General features: G+C 43.8%; 1 long non-coding RNA gene across 4 annotated transcripts in view; it reads left to right on the forward strand.

The window, feature by feature from the left end:
• The window catches only part of LOC109570778 (uncharacterized), a 41,558-nt gene that overhangs the window by 9,645 nt on the left and 10,713 nt on the right, over window positions 1-21,200 (forward strand). For 2 of the 4 annotated variants that reach the window (XR_011560831.1, XR_011560829.1), the window contains exons 2-4: window positions 6,352-6,402; window positions 10,340-10,422; window positions 19,618-19,705. This is a non-coding gene — a long non-coding RNA (uncharacterized lncRNA). The remainder of the gene's footprint in view (window positions 1-6,351; window positions 6,403-10,339; window positions 10,423-19,617; window positions 19,706-21,200) is intronic. The other 2 variants (XR_011560830.1, XR_002182547.2) reach the window with 1 other exon arrangement.

Here is a 21,200-nt window from a genome sequence, read left to right on the forward strand (position 1 = left end):
AGTCCCTCTTTCCTTGCTAGAAGCTGGTGAGTGCATGTGTACGCTTGAGAGTTCGTGGGTGCTGCTGAAAGTTTAACTGTCTAATCATGTCTTGATCATGCTGACAACCAGCCCCCAACCTGAGGGCTTCCAGCCAAGGGTCATCTCATTCAAAAGAGTCATCATTCCAGAGATGCCAAGGGTTTTAGAAGCTGTATTCCAAGTACGAAGACAAAAACCATTTATCTATTTCCCATTGCGCCACGCTGAGTATACTGAATATTTGTGTTAATCAGTCTGCACCTCCCTTCCTAACAGAGAAACCTATCCCGGTCATCCAAGCGGATTGCTGTTGTTGTTCAGTTCATTAAGTCATGTCTGACTCTTTGCGACCCGGTAGACTACAGCATGCCAGCCCCCCTATCCTTCATTACCTCCCAGAGTTTGCTCAAATTCATGTCCATTGAGTTGGTGATGCTATCTAACCATGTCATCCTTGGTCTTCCTTTTCTCCTTTTGCTTTCAGTCTTTCCCAGCATCAGGGTCTTTTCCAGTGAGTCAGTTCTTCATGTCTGGTGGTCAAAGTATTAGAGCTTCAGCCTTATCATCAGTCCTTCCAGTGAATATTCAGAGTTGATTTCCTAGAAGATAGACTGGTTTGATCTCCAAGGGACTCTCAAGAGTCTTCTCTGGCACCACAATTCGAAAGCATCAATTCTTCGGTGCTCAACCTTCTTTATGACTACTGGAAAACCACAGCGTTGAGTAAATGTACCTTTGTTGGCAAAGTAATGTCTTTGCCTTTTAATAGACTGTCTAGGTTTGTCATAGCTTTCCTTCCAAGGAGCAAGTGTCTTTTAATGTTATGGCTGCAGTCACCATCTGCAGTGATTTTGGAGCCCAAGAAAAGAAAATCTGTCACTGTTTCCACTTTTTTCCTGTCTATGTGCCATGAAGTGATGGGACCAGATGACATGATCTTAGTTTTTTGAATGTTGAGTTTTAAACCAGGTTATTCACTCTCCTCTCTCATCTTCATCAAGAGGCTCTTTAGTTTCTTTTCACTTTCTACTGTCAGGGTAATGTCATCTGCATATCTGAGGTTGTTGATATTTCTCCTGGCAATCTGGATTCCAGCTTGTGGTTCATCAGGCCCTGCATTACATATGGTGTACTCTGAAAATAAGGTAAATAAGCAGGGTGATGATATACAGCCTTGTCATACTCCTTTCCCCGTTATGAACCAGTCTGTTGTTTCATGTCTGGCTCTAACTGTTGTTTCTTGACCCACATATAGGGGTCTTGGGAGACAGGTGAGGGGATGTGGTACTGTTCTGTTAATATGAGAAAAGTCTGAGACTTACAGAAGAGCATCATTGACTTAGGAATAACAGAAGGAACTTCCTTCCACCAGAATGAACTCAATCTCCAGATAAGAGTCCTCCATCATACAGCAAAATAAATGTGTATCAATTGTAGAGGCTGAAGGCCGGGGCATAAAGGACTGAGGTCAGTCAGGCTAGCCAAGGGGAAGACCAGGAGAGGCAGCTGCTCTGAAGGCCACAGGATGTAGGCAGGTGACTGGGAGGAGGAGCTTGGAGAGGCTGTCTGGCCCTTGAAAGACCAGCCCACACTGCAACGCACTCCAGGGGCCTCCTCTGTCCCTTCCCTCCTGCTCCACCAACCATACTCCTAGAAAGGCAGGTGGAGGCTGAAACCATTTTCTTCTGTCAAGCCCTGGTGGAAAATCTAAACAGACATTTTTCCAAAGAAGACATACAGATAGTTAAAAAGCATATGAAAAGATGCTCAGCATCACTAATTATTAGACAAATGCAAATCAAAACTTGAATGAGGCCTCACCTCACACTGGTCAGAATGGCCATCCTCAAAAAATCTACAAATGCTGGAGAGAATGTAGAGAAAGAGGAGCCCTCCCACTTTGGTGGGAATGTAAATTGGTGCACCCTCTGCAGAGAACAGTATGGAGGTTCCTTAAAAAACTAAAAATAGAGCTACCATATGACCTAGCAATCCCACACCTGGGCATTTATTCAGAGAAAATAATAATTTGAAAAGAATCATGCACCCCAGTATTCACTGCAGCACTATTTACAATAGCCAGCACATGGAAGCAACCTAAATGTCCATAGAGAAATGGATACAGAAGATGTGGTACATGTATGCAATGGAATATTATTCATCCATAAAAAATAATGAAATAATGTCATTTACAGCACCATGGATGGACCCAGAGATTATCATACTAAGTAAGTCAGACAGAAAAAGACAAGTATCACATGATATCACTCATATTTGAAATCTAAAAAAAGGTTACAAATGAACTTATCTACAAAACAAAAATAGAGCTACACATGTAGAAAATAAACTTATGGTTATGGGGCAGTTGGGAGTAGGAGGGGAGGGATAAATTTCGAGATTGGGATTGACACATACACACTGCTGCTGCTGATGCTAAGTCACTTCAGTCGTGTCCGACTCTGTGCGACCCCATAGACGGCAGCCCACCAGGCTCCCCTATCCCTGGGATTCTCCAGGCAAGAATACTGGAGTGGGTTGCCATTTCCCTCTCCAATGCATCAAAGTGAAAAGTGAAAGTGAAGTCGCTCAGTCGTGTCCAACTCTTCGCGATCCCATGGACTGCAGCCTACCAGGCTCCTCCGTCCATGGGATTTTCCAGGCAAGAGTACTGGAGTGGGGTGCCATAACATAAAACAGATAACTAATAAGGACCTACTGTATAGCACAGGGAGTTCTACTCAATACTACGTAATGACCTATATGGGAAAAGAGTATAACAAAGAGCGGATATATATATATATAGTATAGGGCTTCCCAGGTAGCGCCAGTGGTAAAAAACCCACCTGCCAATGCAGAAGACATAAGAGACAGGATTTGATCCCTGGGTCAGGAAGATTCCCCTGGAGAAGGGCATGGCAACCCACTCCAGTATTCTTGCCTGGAGAATTTCATGGACAGAGGAGCCTGGCAGGCTACAGTTCATAGGACTCCAAAAAGTCAGACACGACTGAGCGACTAAGCAGGCATGCATGCATATATAGTATAACAGATTCATTTTGCTGTATACACAAAATTAATATAACATTATAAATCAACTATACCTCAATAAAAAATTTTAAAAAAAATAGAGAACTCAAAAAATTTAAAAAGAAAAATAAATGGGACATCTCAAAGAGCAAAACATAATCACATCCAGCTTTATTTCCTGGATAAAAATGAAGTTTATAGTTCTCACTTCTGACCATAGAATTATTTCACATGTAGTGTGGATTTTGTCTTCACAAAATGACATTTGTATTTATGTACGGCCTGCTTTCCCTGGGCTGTCCATCCTAAGATAGAGCCAGCAGCTCCAATAATAATTCCTGCACAGAGTCCATGGGGTCAGTGGGCAGAGAAATGCCACTCATCCATCAATCCTGGCAGCTCAGCAGTTCAGCTCCCCAGAGGCCAGAGATGCTCCTGAAAAGTTCTTTGTCCTCAGGGATGGAAAAAATCCCAGGCTTTGTTTACCCCAGAGCCACCATCCACAACAGAATCTGCTGTCTTTGTATATTACAATAGCAGGAAACTCAGTGATAGAGAATCGGCATTCTTTATCGGGCTTAATTCATTAACCTGAAGATTCACTTAACTTTATCTTTACCACTTCTTAGTTACCAAAAAAAAAAAAAAAAAGGTTTGAAGCCAGCATCAACCCGGAAGTGCCTCCAGTGGGGTTTCTCCCCAGCCAGGCAAAATAAACACACCCACCAGGGCCATCAGCACAGGCCACCGGTGGCAAAGATCCAAGTCACAGCAGCTGGGGTTCTGCTGACAGAGTTGTGGCTCCTCCCTGTCCACACTCACGGCATGAGGCCAGCAGGATATGTGACAAGATTTTCCTTTCAGGCTGAATAGTAGAAAGTCGTTTTGGCTTAGGGGTGCAGGGTGTTAAGAGAGTCAGGAGATCAGAGTTTCCCAGCCCTGTTCACAACTATAAGCTGACACCCATCTCACCACTCCTAGGTCTGCCGCCGTCTGGTGAAATGGGGTTTTCTATGTGGCTGCTCAAAACCCCGCAGCCCAAATAGCTCATGTCTTGGAGGGGGCAGCTGGCTGGAGTAGGATGGTGGGCGGTGTGGATGGCAATCAGGCAGCCTGTTTGCAGGCAGTCACGTGCTCTCCTCCTTCTGGGTGGTGTCCCCGCCCACATCATGATGAATGCCCTAGAATCCGGCCCGACCCAGAGCAGTAATTTCCTGTGAGTGGAAGGGTCAGGCATATCACTTAACTGATATCAATCTGGATCCTGGAACCAGCTCTGCTGGTAACTAGCCCTGTGCCAATGAGCAAACCATTTATACCTGTCTGAGTTCCTTCATTTGTAATAGTGGGGGGCAGGGAGGTCCTTGATGAGCCAAGTCCCTTCCGTTCTAACCTCTGTGGTATTGTGATTTCCTTTGCAGAAGCAAGTAAAGGAGCAAGGGGACTAAAAGACTAAATCTATCATAGCAAGAACACTGCTCGTGTGTTGATTTTTAAAGCAGCCTTTTAAAAAAACAATTGAGCAGATAAGGAAATGTGTGTGCATACAAAACCGTATGGCTCAGCCTTGACTCAGCTTAGAAGCTGAGGGCAAATGGGTATTCATAAGATTGGATCATAGTAAGCATTCACCCAGCAGAAGAATGTTTCTGTTCTCTTCTCCACTTGGTCTCACAAATCTGCCTTTAACTACTATGTGACATCAGACACTCTTGGATTTTTTTTTAAATCAGGGGGTTGGTATAAAATGTCTAGTAATATTCCTTTGTATGTATGTATCACAATTTCTTCATCCATTCATCTCTCGATGGACATCTAGGTTGCTTCCATTTTCTGGCTATTGTAAATAGTGCTACAGTGAACACTGGGGTACATGTGTCTTTGTCAATAATGTTTTTCTCAGGGTATATGCCCAGTAGTGGGATTGCAAGTGCAGGGAGAAAATATCAATAACCTCAGATATGCAGATGATACCACCCTTATGGCAGAAAGCAAAGAGGAACCGAAGGGCCTTTTGATGTAAGTGAAAGAGAAGAGTGAAAAACCTGGCTTAAAATTCAACATTCAAAAAATTAAGATCATGGCATCCAGTCCCATCACTGCATGGCAAATAGATGGTGAAACAATGGAAACAGTGAGAGACTTTATTTTCTGGCGCTCCAAAACTACTGCAGATGGTGACTGCAGCCATGAAATTAAAAGGTACTTGCTCCTTGGAAGAAGAGCTCTGACAAACCTGGACAGCATATTAAAAAGCAGAAACATTACTTTGCCAACAAAGGTCCGTCTAGTCAAAGCGGTGGTTTTTCCAGTAGTCATGTATGGATGTGAGAGTTGGACTATAAAGAAAGCTGAGTGCCAAAGAATTGAACTGTTGTGTTGGAGAAGACTCTTGAGAGTCCCTTGGACTGCAAGGAGATCCAACCAGTCAATCCTAAAGGAAATCAGTCCTAAATATTCATTGGAAGAACTGATGCTGAAGCTGAAACTCCAATACTTTGGCCACCTGATGTGAAGAAGTGACTCATTGGAAAAGACCCTGAGGCTGGGAAAGGTTGAAGGCAGGAGAAGAAGGGGAAAACAGGATGAGATGGTTGGATGACAACACTGACTCGATGGACATGAGTTTGAGTAAACTCCAGGAGCTGGTGATGGACAGGGAGGCCTGGTGTGCTGTAGTCCATGGGATCGCAAAGAGTCAAACATCACTGAGTGACTGAACTGAACTCAACTGATAGTAGTTTTATTCCAATTTTTTTAAGATATCTCCATATTGTTCTCTATAGTGGCTGTATCAATTTACATTCCCACCAACAGTGCAAGAGAGTTCCCTTTTCTTTATACCCTCTACCTGATTAACCTATTCGCAAGGCTGGGATAGAGATGCAGACATAGAGAACAGGCTTGTGGACACAGCAGGGGAAGGAGGGGGTGGGATGAATTTGGAGAGTATCATAGAAACATATCACTACCGTGTATGGAACAGATAGCTGGAGGGAAGCTGCTGTATAGCACAGGGAGCTCAACCTGCTGCTCTGTGATGACCTAGAGGGGTGGGATGGGGGTAGAGGTGGGAGGGAGGTTCAGGAGGGAGGGGACATGTGTATATTTATGGCTGATTCACATTGTTGTATGGCAACACGACACTGTAAAGCAATTATCTTTCAATTAAAAATAAATTCAAAAATTTCTCTGAAAGTCCAATCAAGGTCATCCCCCATTATGGTGTTTGTCTCTTAAGAATAAATTCATCTCTGAGTCTATCTGTCTCAGCTGACAAACTGGTCCATTTCCTCTTTGCAGACAACACGCTGTGCAATCCATCCTTTTCTTGTTGGAGAATTCAGAGTAAAGGTCAGTGTTCAGTTCAGTACTTTTTTACCCTGAGTCCTTCATTGTAATTTTACCTGTCACTTGACTCTTATTTGAATGATTTTGGGTTTCACTGAGGTACTAATTCTTTGTTAATTCATTCATTCAAGCAATTGTTTAGATTTATAGAAAAGCTGTACAGAAAGTACAGAGAATTACCATATCTCCCCTTCCTCTCCTTATATACAGTTTCCCGTATTATTAACATCTTTCATTCATGGTACACTTGGTACAGTTGATAAGGAAGTATTGATACAGGATTGTTAATTAAAGCTTATAGTTTATGTTAGGGCTCACTCTCTGTGCTGTGCTCTAAGGGTTTTGATAAACACATAATATTATGTGTTCACCATCGAAGTATCATGCTGAAAAATTTCACTGCTGTACAAATCCCCTGGCTCCACCTATTCATATCCTCTCCCTTCCCTATAACCCCTGGCAACCCTTATCTTTCCACCATCTCCCTAGTTTTGTTTTTCCAGAAAGTCATGTAGTTGGAATCATACAGGAGGTATATAGCTTTTTCAGACTGGTTTCTTTCACTTAGTAATATGTATTTGAGGCTTCACCATACCTTTCTGTGGCTTGAAAGCTCATTTCTTTTTATCACTAAATAATATTCTATTGCACGGATGTGCCACAATTTGGTTATCCATTTGCTTACGAAAGAATATTTTAATTGCTTTTAATTTTTAGTGGTGGTGGTTTAGTCACACTAAATTGTGTCTGACCCTTGCGACCCCATGGACTGTAGCCTGCCAAGCTCCTCTGTCCATGGGATTTCCTGGGCAAGAATACAGGTCACCATTTCCTCCTCCAGAGGATCTTCATGATCCAGGGATCAAACCCACATCTCTGCTTGGCAAATGGATTCTTTGCCCCTGAGCCACCAATTTTTACTGATTAGTAAGAAGAAGAAAGAAACTGATTTTTACTGATTTTCATTACTATTACTTTATTGTAAGCTGCCTCTAAGCCTCTTTGGAAGTAAATAGGAATACAAGTTTGTATTGAAATATGCATAACAGTTCACACTACAAAGTTCACTTTTTAAAACCTTGCCAAGTAGAATCAGGTTTACCACAGATCTGGCTAACAGAACTGACTTGTGGGATGACTCTCTTACCTCCAGCCCTGGGAGTCTAGAGCATCCCACACACTTTCTAAGTACGACGTGAACCAAGCATTGCTGTGTCAGGTAGAGAACTCATCAGGGGTTTACCTCAACATGCACAAAAATTACAGACACCAAATTTTCCTGCTTCCTAGCTGGAATCAAATCCAAACTGCTGTTCATCAAGACTCCCAGATGTTGAGAACAGACTTGTGGTTGCCAAGGGTGGAAGGGAGTTGGGGAGGGATGGAGTGAGACTTTAGGATTAGCAGATGCAAACTATTATATAGAGAATGGATAAAAAAGGTCCGACTGTATAGCATAGGGAACTATATCCAATGTCCTGTGATAGATTATAAACGGAAAAGAATATGAAAAGGAACACATATGTATGTATAACTGAGTCACTTTGTTGCACAGCAGAAATTAACAACATTGTAAATCAACTACAATAAAATAAAATTTTTAAAAAAATAACTCCTCAGAAATAAGCAGACAGAATTGCACTTTCCGCTATTCAAGACACTCCAGAATTCTTAATACATAGCTAATTGTTTTTATTCCTAACAATACATTGGAATTATGCAGGTAGAGTATGCACAGCTTGGTTATAAGCCAGAGATTAAAAAGACAGTAGAAGTTCTTCTTGGGGTGTATATTGGGTTACACTTGCCTTCTCTGAGATCTGGGCAGGAGGTCAGAACTGAATATAAACCCAAACTGTTTTTATATTTTTATTAAGATGAAACATGGGTGTCTGGTTTGGGTGTGTGTGGGCTTGTCTTGTCAAACAGCATTAAAAGGCTCACTACAAAACCAAAGCAAAAGAGTGGTCACTTGCCCCATTTAATTTCATTGGATACTTCCAACTCCTGTAGGTCTTTCCCCCCACTTAGACCTTTTTTCTTTTGTTCTCTCCTATTGCAATTTTGTTCTCTTCTCCTTAGTGTTATGTTTGGATGTCTTTGTCTTGTGTGTGTATTTTAGATTCTTGGTTTGCAGTTGCCATGACGTTTTGGATAATGGTCTTTAATAGATATGTGGTTGTTTTCAGTTGCTAATCTCTTGATTTCAAATGCATTTTCGAAACCCTGCATTTGTACTCTCCTCCCCAGAAGAGGACTGTTTTTGATATCATGTCTACATCTAATTGTTTTTTGGTAAAAAGTGAAAGTGTTAGTCACTCAGTCTTGTCTGACTCTTTGTTACCATATGGACTGTAGCCCACCAGGCTCCTCTGTCCATGGGATTCTCCAGGCAAGAATACTGGAGAGGGTTGCCATGCACTCCTCCAGGGGACCTTCCTGACCCAGGAATTGAACCTGGGTCTCCTGCATCACCGACTCAATGGACATGGGTTTGGGTGGACTCTGGGAGTTGGTAATGGACAGGGAGGCCTGGCGTGCTGTGGTTCATGGGGTCGAAAAGAGTCGGACACAACTGAGCAACCAAACTAAAACTGAAACTCCTGCATCACGGGCAGCCTGTTGTGTGGATACTTCTAATTCTTAGCAGATTCTTCTGGTAGTTATTTCCCTACTTTTAAGTACAGGTTTACAAGGGTTTCCCTGGTGGCTCAGTTGGTAAAGAATCTGCCCACAATATGGGAGACTCAGGTTTAATCCCTGGGTCCAGACGATCCCTTGGAGGAGGAAATGGCAACCCACTCCAGTATTCTTGCCTGGAGAATCCCATGGACAGAGGAGCCCGGCGGGCTACAGCCCATGGGGTCTCAAAGAATTGGACATGACTGAACGACTAACACTTTGGCCACCTCATGCGAAGAGCTGACTCATTGGAAAAGACTCTGATGCTGGGAGGGATTGGGGGCAGGAGGAGAAGGGGACGACAGAGGATGAGATGGCTGGATGGCATCACTGACTCGATGGACGTGAGTCTGAGTGAACTCCGGGAGTTTCACAGGGAGGCCTGGCGTGCTGCGATTCATGTGGTGGCAAAGAGTCGGACATGACTGAGCGACTGAACTGAACTGAACTGAACTGAAGCGATTTAGCGTGTTGTTACAATGCTTCCCAGTTGGCGCTAGTGGTAAAGAACATATCTGCCAATGCAGAAGACTTAAGAGATGCAGGTTCGATCCCTGGTTTGGGAAAATCCCCTGAAGGAGGACATGGCAACCCATTCCAGTATTCATGCCTGGAAAATTCCATAGACCCAGGCGCCTGGCAGGCTACAGTCCCTAGAGCCACAGAATCAGACACAACTGAGCAACTAACACACACACACACCCAAGCTCACACACACACACACACACACACACACACACACACACACTTCTATAGGCTTCCAGGTGGCCCTAATGGTAAAGAACTCACCTGCCAATGCAGCAGACATAAAAGATGCAGATTCAATCACTGGGTCAGAAAGAAGGAAATGACTACCAACTCCAGTATTCTTGCCTAGAGAATTCCATGGAGTGAGGAGTCTGGCAGGCTACAGTCCATGTCGTCCCAAAGAGTTAGACACGACTGAACGACTAACACTTTCATTCTTTCACAGTTGATTTACAACTCTGTCTTGACTAATCCAACTTAGATACCATCTACTGTCTTCCCGTTATGGTAGCTGAGAATTTAGTGCTTTGACACCCAATTATAGTTACAGCATTAACTTTTGGTTAAATCAGTCTTTAAAATCTATACTATTAAGACCATGTGAAACATTGTTCACTGCTGGGTCAAATAATAAACTATGATTATAGTTTCTTTCTTTTGCAACTTCTTGTTTGTCTCAAAATTAATAGTTTCCTTATTTTCTTCCTTTCTTCTTTTTTTGGCCACACAGCATGCAGGATCACTGTTGCCTGATTAGGGATCAAACCTGCACCCCCTGCATTGGAAGTGCAGTCTTAATCACTAGACTGCAAGGCAAGTCCCTTTCCCTTTTTAAAGATAGTTGCCTTATATTTTGGATTTCCTTTGTTTTATTCATATCTGTACTTTTCCCCCTCATCCCTTAACTTTCCTTCTTCCCAGCTGATAATCAGTTGGTTCCATTTTTGTCTCCAAGAGGCTCCTTCCTGGAACCCAGGCTCACTGATTGTGGCTAAACTTCGTTCCCCTCTGCCGGCAGGTGCCATAAATTTGTCCTTGGACTTCCCCTCACCACCACCCTGGAAATTCCCTTTGCTCCTCTAAGCCCGCCTTCCTGGGACTTCCTCTTCCTCGTTCTTGGCTATTCAGGTTCCTCCCTCCCCTTCGTGGACCACATCTTCCAGCAGCTTCCTGAGAAAGTATACAGAGCCAGCTGAAAGGTAGGTGCTGGAGTAAGAGAGATGGAGGTCAGAACAGCAGCTTTCTTACTGCCAGGCCTGTTTGGAGGAGGTGGCTCCCTGTCAGCCAGCCAAGGGCACATCCTCCCTCTACACCCTAGAATTAAGTGCACCCACCCAGCTGTGCCGGAAAGCGGCAGCCTCCCCAGATGGGCGAGACCGATGGGACACCTGCTCTCCGCAGGCTGGCAGAGACTGAGGAGCAGAGAGGGAGGGGAGCACGATGAAGTCCAGTTCCTTCTCCCCAGTGTCCCCAGCCATGCAAGTCATAATCCTGGAGAGAAGGCGTGAGTTGAGGGGCGAAGCGGGAGGATGTGGCTAGGCCTGAGCATCAGAATTTTTAAAGTCCCTTGGGTGATTGGATGTAGCCAGGGCAAGAACCTCTGGCCTAAACAGAAGTGAGCAAGTTGGAAGAAAAAAAGGATTACCTTGGCGATTCAGTGGTTGAGACTCCACACTTCCACTACAGGGGGCACAAGTTTGATCCCAGGTCAGGGAACTCAGATCTCACATGCCACAGGGTGCAGTCTAAAAAGAAGTGAGCAGGTGTTTTTTAAGGGCTCCTGTCTCCAGCCCCCTCCTCACCTGGCCTCCTCTCTACTCCACAGGCTTTGGGCTCCTTGCCTCCACCTGCTCTCCTCCCCTGTATCACCAATCCTGCCCCTCTCCCCCTCTATCACCAGTAACAGCTCAGTTGCATGTTTCTCTCTTGTTTCAACTAGGACTGAGTTTGTGTTTCGGTTTTGTGTTCTTCTTATTTTAAGAGAGATTCCACCAGTGGAGTGGATGGAGGGGGGAATAAAAGATACTTTCTGCTATCTCAAAAACAAACCATGGGGCACAGCCCAATTGAATGACTTCTTTTACCAAGAGTTTTCTTACACTTTTTAGAAATGACTCAGAGAGATAACAAATGGATCTATGTCTTTGAAAATATTTCTTGTTTTGAAAGGGAGTTACAGATAAAGGATCTGAGCATCTGCTGCCAAGAGTGGATGGCTTTTAGGTCACAAGTGATGGAGGTGGGTGGTACCCAGACTGCAGGCCTCGGTGTAGTGGAGAGGGGAGCACAGCCAGACTCTCTCCTTACGAAGCCTCTTTAAATGATATGATATAGTTCCGTTTATTATGGTAACTTCCCCCAATAACCCCTTTAATCAGCACCACACAACAGAATCATTCATCTTCCCCTACGTGAGCAGGGAGTCTAGTTTTGGGCACTCACCAGCAGCTGCACAATTTTGGCCTAAGCCTCACTTTTAACATCTCTGAAATAGACATACTTTTATGTGTGCCATATGCCTCTAAGAGTAAACATGAGGTACCGATTTGATCACATATGATGAGTTAAAAGGCATTTATCAGAGGTGTTACCATTATAATTCACCCAATCCTTTTTCCTCCAAGTCCAGGGGGAAGTCTCAACTGGGTGGCAGCCTTGCACAGGACATATCCTTCTGCATGACCTAAATAAATAAATTAAAAGTTTCATTCTGCTTTCACATTCAAATAACAATTGCCAGGGGATCAGAAAAAGCAAAGTGCAAACATAAAATAGTCTATATTTTTAAGCAAGTTGTGCAGCTAAATTCCTATACAATATCCTGGGAAGGAAGAATTTAGGGGATCATGCTAGATGGTGCTAGTGGTAATGAACCCGCTTACCGATGCAGGAGACATAAGAGACTAGGTTCCATCCCTGAGTCAGGAAGGTCCCCTGGAGGAGGGCATGGCAATCTACTTTAGTATTCTTGCCTGTAGAGTCCCATGGACAGAGGAGCCTGGTGGGCTACAGTCCATGGGGTCGCAAAGAGTTGGACACACCTGAGGCACCTTGGCATGCACTCATGCACCACATTTAACTTAGAAATGAACTGGGGGCAAATCACACTGTAGCAGTCTGCTCCAGCTGCCATGACACAACACGGCAGACAGCAATAGAAATTATTTTCTCACAGTTCTGGAGGCTGAAGGCCCAAGGTCAAGGTCCAGCATGGTCAGGCTCTGGTGAGAGCACCCTTCCTGTCTTGCAGATGGCCACCTTCTGGCTGTGTGCTCACAAGATGGGGAGAGACTTAGGGTATCTCTTCCTTTTCTTATAAAGACACCAGTTCTGTTTGGATTAGGGCCCCACCCTTGTGACCTCATTTAACCTGACTTCCTTAAAGGCCCTGTCTCTGAATATAGTCTTATTGAGGGTCAGAAATTCAACTCATGGATTCAGGGGGACACAATTCAGTTCCTCCTCTCACATGTGGGTTCTGTCTTCCTGAATGAGCAGTGATAGAAAAAGTGAGTGTCTGGGACTGTAGCCAGTGTCTAGTCTAGACCAGAAGTAGAAATAAACTGGAATTTCCAGAATTAAAACTGTGGATCATGGCCAAGCTGATCTCCCAGGCTTGGGGGAGCTTTCCAGACTCTGGGATATCAATATGAACTGCCTCCTGAAAGCCCTAATGTCTGCTCGCTGCTCATTAATGCTTTTGGAAATCAGCTGAACCCTTGTAAACATTTAACCGCTGTTCTGAAGCATAGCTGCCTTCACACTGATGATTCTGGAAGCATTTTCCTTTGATAACTCATTGGAGGAGGTTGATGGAAATACTACATTTCTGAATCTGAAACCGCAAGTAAGATTTAAGTCTCTGCCTGTTGGCGTTGAGGTCAGAGGATCTGCCACCACGGAATTCAAAGTTCTTTGTGGTTTGACATAATAGCTACCTATTAAGTTTGCCTTCTGCTTGACCTGTGCAACTGCCATTTAGGAAAGGGAAAGCTGTCATCCGTCATGTGTCTTTATAAAGAACTTCTTTAAACTTTATCTTATGAAACTGTTTTCATAATTATTTAGCTTTGCTCCATTTCCAGAGCCTGCACAAGATGTACAAAGAGAGAAAAAATGCAACCCTTTAGGATCAAGCCAAAAAAATCTTCCAAACTAACAAGAATAAAAGGGGTTGGTAATTTTTTTTTAAAAGAACGTAAATCATATCATGGGTATTCCCTGGTGGCTTAGATGGTAAAAAAATCTGCCTGCAATGCGAGAGACCCAGGTTTGATCCCTGGGTCAGGAAGATACCCTGGAGAAGGAAATGGCAACCCACTCCAGTATTCTTGCCTAACATATCATGAAATAGGCCCAAAATAAAATCTACTTTATTAAAAAAAAAAACAATAACAAACCTGCCAGATTTTGTTCTGGTGTTCCTTGAGTGATTCCTTCAGCATGCATCATCCAACATCATTATGTCCACACCCCTCTACAATGATATCTAATGCTCAGAATGCTGATCCCAAGGCCCAGTACATCCTGAGTCATAATTCATGACGAACTAATTTGCAGTGGAAAACTGAAAAGAGCACCGAAATATTTGGTTTCTTGGATAATTTGCTGACTTTTAAGTCATATAAAAGCTGTATCTTTATGCATATTTTTTAAAGTTCATTATGAAGTATACTGTCAAGGTAAGAGAATAGAACATATTTTGTGTAACAGTTTGTGCACTTGATTGATAATTCTAAAAATTGGGCAAAATATATAGGCTTTGTTTGTACTTTTGCCCAGGCCCTACAAAGGTTAGAGCAGACCTACCTTCCACAACATGCCACTCCAGACTCCTTTTATCTTTATGTTCTACCATCCTTAGCATGTCACTTTCGGCTTTGTGGATTCTGACCTCATGGTTCAAGGTGGCTGCTCCAGCTCCAGTTTCATGGCCACGTTCCAAGGAGGAAGATGAAAACAAAGAAGAAGAGGATAAGGCGGCAGTGTATCACAAAAACAAAGTATTTAGATTGCAAAGATAATTGTGGTTTCAGGCAGTGAATTTTAAATCATTAAAGCTAGGTTGAAACACATCTTTATTAATCAAAATAGGAACCATTATTATCAACACATTTTTGCCAAGGAGAAATAAGTTTGCTTATTCCTGTAGTGTAAAGATCCATGCTTTGGGATTCAACGAACTGTTGGAAAGCATTTTCTGCATACTGCTGGTTGTGAAGGGTTTTCCTTGCAAAAAGTTGTTGAGATGTTTGAAGAAGTGGTAGTCAGTTAGTGAGAAGTAAGGTGAATATGGAAGATGAGGCAAAACTTCGTAGTCTAAATTGTTTAACTTTTAAAGTGGTGATTGTGCAATGTGCAGTCAGGTGTTCTCATGGAGAATTGAGCCCTTTCTGTTGACCGTTACTGCCTGCAGGCATTACAGTTTTCGGTACATCTAATTGATTTGTGAATTAGAATGAAGAGACATCACTTGGCTGACAAAGGTCCATCTAGGCAAAGCTGTGGTTTTTCCAGTAGTCATGTACAGATGTGAGACTTGGACCATAAAGAAGGCTGAGTGCCAAAGAATTGATGCTTTTGAACTGTGGTGCTGGAGAAGACTCTTGAGAGTCCCTTGGACTGCAAGGAGATCAAACCAGTCAATTCTAAAGGAAATTAACCCTGAATATTCATTGTAAGAGCTGATGCTGAAGCTGAAGACCCCAATACTTTAGCCACCTGATGCCAAGAGCCAACTCATTGGAAAAGACCCTGATGCTGGGAAAGATTGAAGGCAGGAGGAGAAGGGGACAACTGAGTATGAGATGATTGGATGGCCTCATGGACTGGATGGACATGAATTTGAGCAAGCTCCAGAAGGTGCTGAAGGACAAGGAAGCCTGGTGTGCTGCAGTCCGTGGGGTCACAAACAGTCGGACATGACTGAGTAACTGAACAACAACAAAAGCAACACTGATTTGCTGAGCATACTTCTCAGGTGTAACGGTCTCGCTGGGATTTAGAAAGCTGTAATGGATCAGACAGACAGCAGACCACCAAACAGTGACCATGACCTTTTTCTGGTGCAAGTTTGGCTTTGGGAAGTGCTTTGGAGTTTCTTCTCTGTCCAACCACTGAGCTGGTCATCACTGGTTTTCATATAAAATCCACTTTTCATTGCATATCACAATCCAATTGAGAAATGGTTCATTGTTGTGTAGAATAAGAGAAGAAGACACTTCAAAATGACATTTTAAAAAAAATTTGTGGTCAGCTCATGAGGCACCCACTTTTTCACCTTTCCAGTTTGCTTCAAATGGGGAACAACCCTAGAATGGTCAACACTGAGTTCTTTGACAAAGACTGGTGCGGGGAAAGGTGAAGGCAAAAGGAGAAGGGGAATACAGAGGATGAGATAAGGTTAGATAGCGTCACTGACTCAATGGACATGAATTTGAGCAAACTCCAAGAGATAGTAAAGGACAGGGAAACCTGGCATGCTGCAGTCCATGGGGTCTCAAAGAGTCAGACACTACTGAGGGACTGAATAACAACAGCAATTGGAGAAAAGGAGATAATGGTTATTAAACAGGCAAGTACCAGTGTCTGCCACATGCAAGGGCCAAGAGCAATGACTCCTAGGGATGCCTGGTCCCAGGATTCATGAGTCACGTGAAGTTGCCTAATCACACCTGAGTGACTGTCCACACCAGATGCTACTGACAGGTCAAGGTTCTGATGGACCTGAACGTGGAACCTGGGGTAGAGCTGAGACCACAGACAAGGGGGCCATCAGGGAGCCCAGCGTGGAGCAGCTATGGAAGAAAGAGGCACATGGACCAATGCACAAGGTTTCCAAATTTGTTCTAGAAGGCCACCTGGCAACTCATCTCAAAAGCTTTGAGAAAATAGGAACTTGCACTTCTGAAGAGGCTGATTATAGCTCAGCTCAGATTATAGCTCCACCCAGGTCCTGGAGTTATTCTGAGAACAGGTGACTCAGACTGCCCATTTTTTTGAGCTCCCTCAGGACCACCTCTGGACATGAGTTTGAGCAAACTCTGGGGATTAGTGGAGGACAGGGGAGGCTCGCATGCTGCAGTCCATGGGCTTGCAAAGAGTCAGACACGACTTAGCGACTGAACAACAGGACCTCCTGTGCCTTTGTGCCTCCATCAGCCAGAGCTGGTTTGAGTGGCAGTCTCAGATCTTCCATGTGAAGGGCCTGAGGGGCAGCATTCTGGCAGACAGTGAGATGAAGAGACACAGCAAAGCTGCCAGGCAGGATTTGCACAGCAAGATGCTAGCATTTGCAGATTATTTTTTATTTAGGTTGCTGGGATGGTAGTGGGGGGATTAATGGTAAATTTCAAACACAATCACCGAATCTCAACCTATATTAAAAATGTTTATTTAAACTTTATCACATTTAAGGAAAGACATACTCTTCAGTGTTAGTCATGTCCTACTCTTTGGGACCTCATGGACTGTAGCCCACCAGACTCCTCTGTCCAAGGAATTTCCCAGGCAAGAATACTGGAGTGGGTTGCCATTCTCTTCTCCAGGGGATCTTCCCAACCCAGGGATCGAATCCGGGTCTCCTGCATTAGAAGGCAGATTCTTTATGGTCTGAGCCACCACGGAATGCCACACAAGAAGTTAAGTTCCAACTGAGAGTCCCAGGGATTGAACCTGGAGCCTCATGCTTAATTTACTCTAAATGAATTCCTTTAGGAAAAGTATAATTTATCAGCAAGTTCTAAAGCAATGTATTTTGTGACAAATGTAGATTCAAAGTTAAGTATGTATTGATGGCATCAAAAAAAGAAATGATTTTATAGATTATTTGGAAATTTTTGCATTTTTAAAACTAGGTTTTAATAACTGAGGTTTTTATTTATAGATAAATCACACTATTTTTCCTTCTAAATGACAAATGGGAAGGTTCCAGACTACCAGTTGAAAGCACCCTCAGCAAAAACACAACCTGGGTGTGCATAATCTTTATTCCTAAAAAATGACAAGCAAGATTGGACATCATTGTCCTTTCAGATCAGATCAGTCGCTCAGTCGTGTCCGACTCTTTGCCACCACATGAATCGCAGCACGCCAGGCCTCCCTGTCCATCACCAACACCCGGAGTTCACTGAGACTCACGTCCATCAAGTCAGTGATGCCATCCAGCCATCTCATCCTCTGTCGTCCCCTTCTCCTCCTGCCCCCAATCCCTCCCAGCATCAGAGTTTTTTCCAATGAGTCAACTCTTCCCATGAGGTGGCCAAAGTTTCAGCTTCAGCATTATTCCTTCCAAAGAAATCCCAGGGCTGATCTCCTTCAGAATGGACTGGTTGGATCTCCTTGCAGTCCAAGGGACTCTCAAGAGTCTTCTCCAACACCACAGTTCAAAAGCATTAATTCTTTGGCTCTCAGCCTTCTTCACAGTCCAACTCTCACATCCATACATGACCACAGGAAAAACCATAGCCTTGACTAGACGAACCTTTGTTGGCAAAGTAACGTCTCTGCTTTTGAATATGCTATCTAGGTTGGTCATAACTTTCCATCCAAGTAGCAAGCGTCTATTAATTTCATGGCTGCAGTCACCATCTGCAGTGATTTTGGAGCCCCCCAAAATAAAGTCTGACACTGTTTCCACTGTTTCCCCATCTATTTGCCATGAAGTGATGGGACCAGATGCCATAATCTTCGTTTTCTGAATGTTGAGCTTTAAGCCAACTTTTTCACTCCCCTCTTTCACTTTCATCAAGAGGCTTTTGAGTTCCTCTTTACTTTCTGCCATAAGGGTGGTGTCATCTGCATATCTGAGGTTATTGATATTTCTCCCGGCAATCTTGATTCCAGCTTGTGTTTCTTCCAGCCCAGCGTTTCTCATGATGTACTCTGCATAGAAGTTAAATAAACAGGGTGACAATATACAGCCTTGACGAACTCTTTTTCCTATTTGGAACCAGTCTGTTGTTGCATGTCCAGTTCTAACTGTTGCTTCCTGACCTGCATACAAATTTCTCAAGAGGCAGATCAGGTGTTCTGGTATTCCCATCTCTTTCAGAATTTTCCACAGTTTATTGTGATCCACACAGTCAAAGGCTTTGGCATAGTCAAGAAAGCAGAAATAGATGTTTTTCTGGAACTCTCTTGCTTTTTCCATGATCCAGCGGATGTTGGCAATTTGATACTTTTAGCTTTTAATTTTGGAAAATTTTAATTTGGATCTGATGAAAACAACTAAGAAAGCTGGGAAACCATATTATAGCCAATTTGTGGAAATGTTATCATTCTGGTGGTGCAGCGGTGAAGGATGCACCCGCCAGTGCAGGGGACACAAGAGAGGTAGGTTCACTCCCTGAGTCGGGAAGATCCTCTGGAGAAGGGCATGGCTACCCACTCCTGCATTCTTGCCTGGAAAATTGCATGGACAGAAGAGGCTGGCAGGCTACAGTCCATGGCGTCGCAAAGAGTCAGCCCCAGCTGAGCACACACATGCACATACACACACATCTTGCCATTTAGCCTTTATTTCTCATCATCAGTGTTCCTTAAGCTTTCTTTAATCCAAGAGGCATTATGGTTAGAAATTTAAAAATGGGGACGTCCTTGATGGTCCAGTGGCTAGGAGCTTCCCCTGTGAGGGCACGTGTTCTCTCCTTGCTCGGGAACTAAGACCCTGCATGCCATGTGGCACAGCCAAAAAATAAAGTAGAATAAAATCTGTTCTAAAAAAAGAAATTTAAAAATGAAAATGATTTCTGTGTACCAGACTGAGGGCCCAAGGTGTTGATACAACTCAAGGCTCAGAGAAAACCAACCAAAGATTAAGTTTAGTCATTGTTCTACTTTAAAAAATAGAAATGGAAGCATGTCACTGCTGTCTTTAAGGCTGTAAACCTTTGGGTCTACCACGACAAACTTCACTTCCTCCCAAATCTCTTGCTGATATCTCAGATTCTTGAGCTCAGGGCCCATCTTTCCAGTCCACTGACTGCTCCTCTGTCTAACTCTGCTCAGATGTCCTGTAATTTCTGTGACCAGAGAAGACATTCAGCCATGCTGTCCCTCGGCCAAGATGAACTAAGCCTGCGCCCCCAGAGAGCTGGTAAGACAGCAGCTGTAGAAACATACAGTTCTGGGTTTCAACATGCAAACGACCACATTTCCTTGACCCCGGGTGTCCTCGGAAACATTCCCCACCAATGAGTACAACTTCTGCTCTTGGAATGTGGTAAACTGAGAAATTCAACACAAACACCCCAATCTGACAGCCTTCCTTCTGGCCTTTCATGGCATTATTTATGGAGCTAGATTTTCGCAAATGCATTCCTTTAGGTTCAAGGTTTTAGACTTTTTTTTTTTCTTTTCATTTTTCCCTTCAGCCCAGAAACTAAATTTTTTCCTAAAAGGAAGCTGGTCGTGGTTCTCTTGTTCTACGGTATGGGCAAGTGGACTGGGTCAGGTTTCAGTCGCCCTGTAATCATCCTGCCATTCTGATGGCCAACCAACTTCCTTTTATGGAATTGCTTCTTCCCCTTCAGGGCAACCTGATGGGACTGAAAACCCTGGCTCAGGCCTCCCACTGAGGGCTTGAAAGGACATGCTTCCAGGTCTCCCAGAACCAGAACCGGAACTGCATCATTTCCATTCCAAACCCAGGGCCCACACCACACATCCCTTCTAAGAGCCAGTGTGGCCCTTCTAATGCATTCCCTTTTGCTTAAATTCAATTCTAACCAGTGCTGCTGCTGTCTGCGTGCTCAGTCGTGTCTGACTCTTTGTGACCCCATGGACTGTAGCCTGCCAGGCTCCTCTCCATGGGATTCTTCAGGCAAGAATACAGGAGTGGGTTGCCATGCCCCCCCTCCCCCACCAGGGGATCTTCCCGATCTGGGGATCAAATCCATGTCTCTTATGTCTCCTGCATTGGCAGGTGGGTTCTTTACCAGCTGAGCCAACTCTACCAGTGACCCCAGTGTAAACCACAGGAGCCCATCCCTGTCTGTTCCAGTCAGAATTCTGGGCAGAAATTAGCTTTAGCTCAAATATTGATATATATTGGAGTAGGAAATGGCAACCCACTCCAGTACTGTTGCCTGAAAAATCCCATGGACAGAGGAACCTGGTGGACTACAGTCCATAGGGTCGAAAAAAGTCAGACACGACTGATTGGCTGAGCACGCATTGATATATACTCTCTGTCAGAAAAAATGTGGACCTGTTAGGTACCAATGAGATGTGCTCAAACCTCCTGGAAGTCTGTCCCAGAGATGAATCCTCACATAGCCACAGTTGTTTTTACTAAAGTATTTTCTTTTCTTTTCCATGAAAATCTTCAAAGGATTAATACAATCTTCTTAGAATGGGATTATGGGCCTCACACCAAACTCTGCATGAAACATTCATTTTAAGGAGCATTCATTCATTCAGAGTCCTGGGGTCAATTCTGGGAAACAATGTATCCAGAACGTTGGGCATCTGGAACCGGAGCTAGAGCTCACGGAAACCCAGGCACCAACTTCAATTTCTCTTACCCAGTGAGGATATGACCTGAAACTGAGTTTGGTTCAAGAAACAAGAGAATCCAATGTTGATAAGCA

This window comes from Bos indicus, chromosome 16 (genome assembly GCF_029378745.1).
Source record: "Bos indicus isolate NIAB-ARS_2022 breed Sahiwal x Tharparkar chromosome 16, NIAB-ARS_B.indTharparkar_mat_pri_1.0, whole genome shotgun sequence".
NCBI lineage: Eukaryota > Metazoa > Chordata > Mammalia > Artiodactyla > Bovidae > Bos > Bos indicus.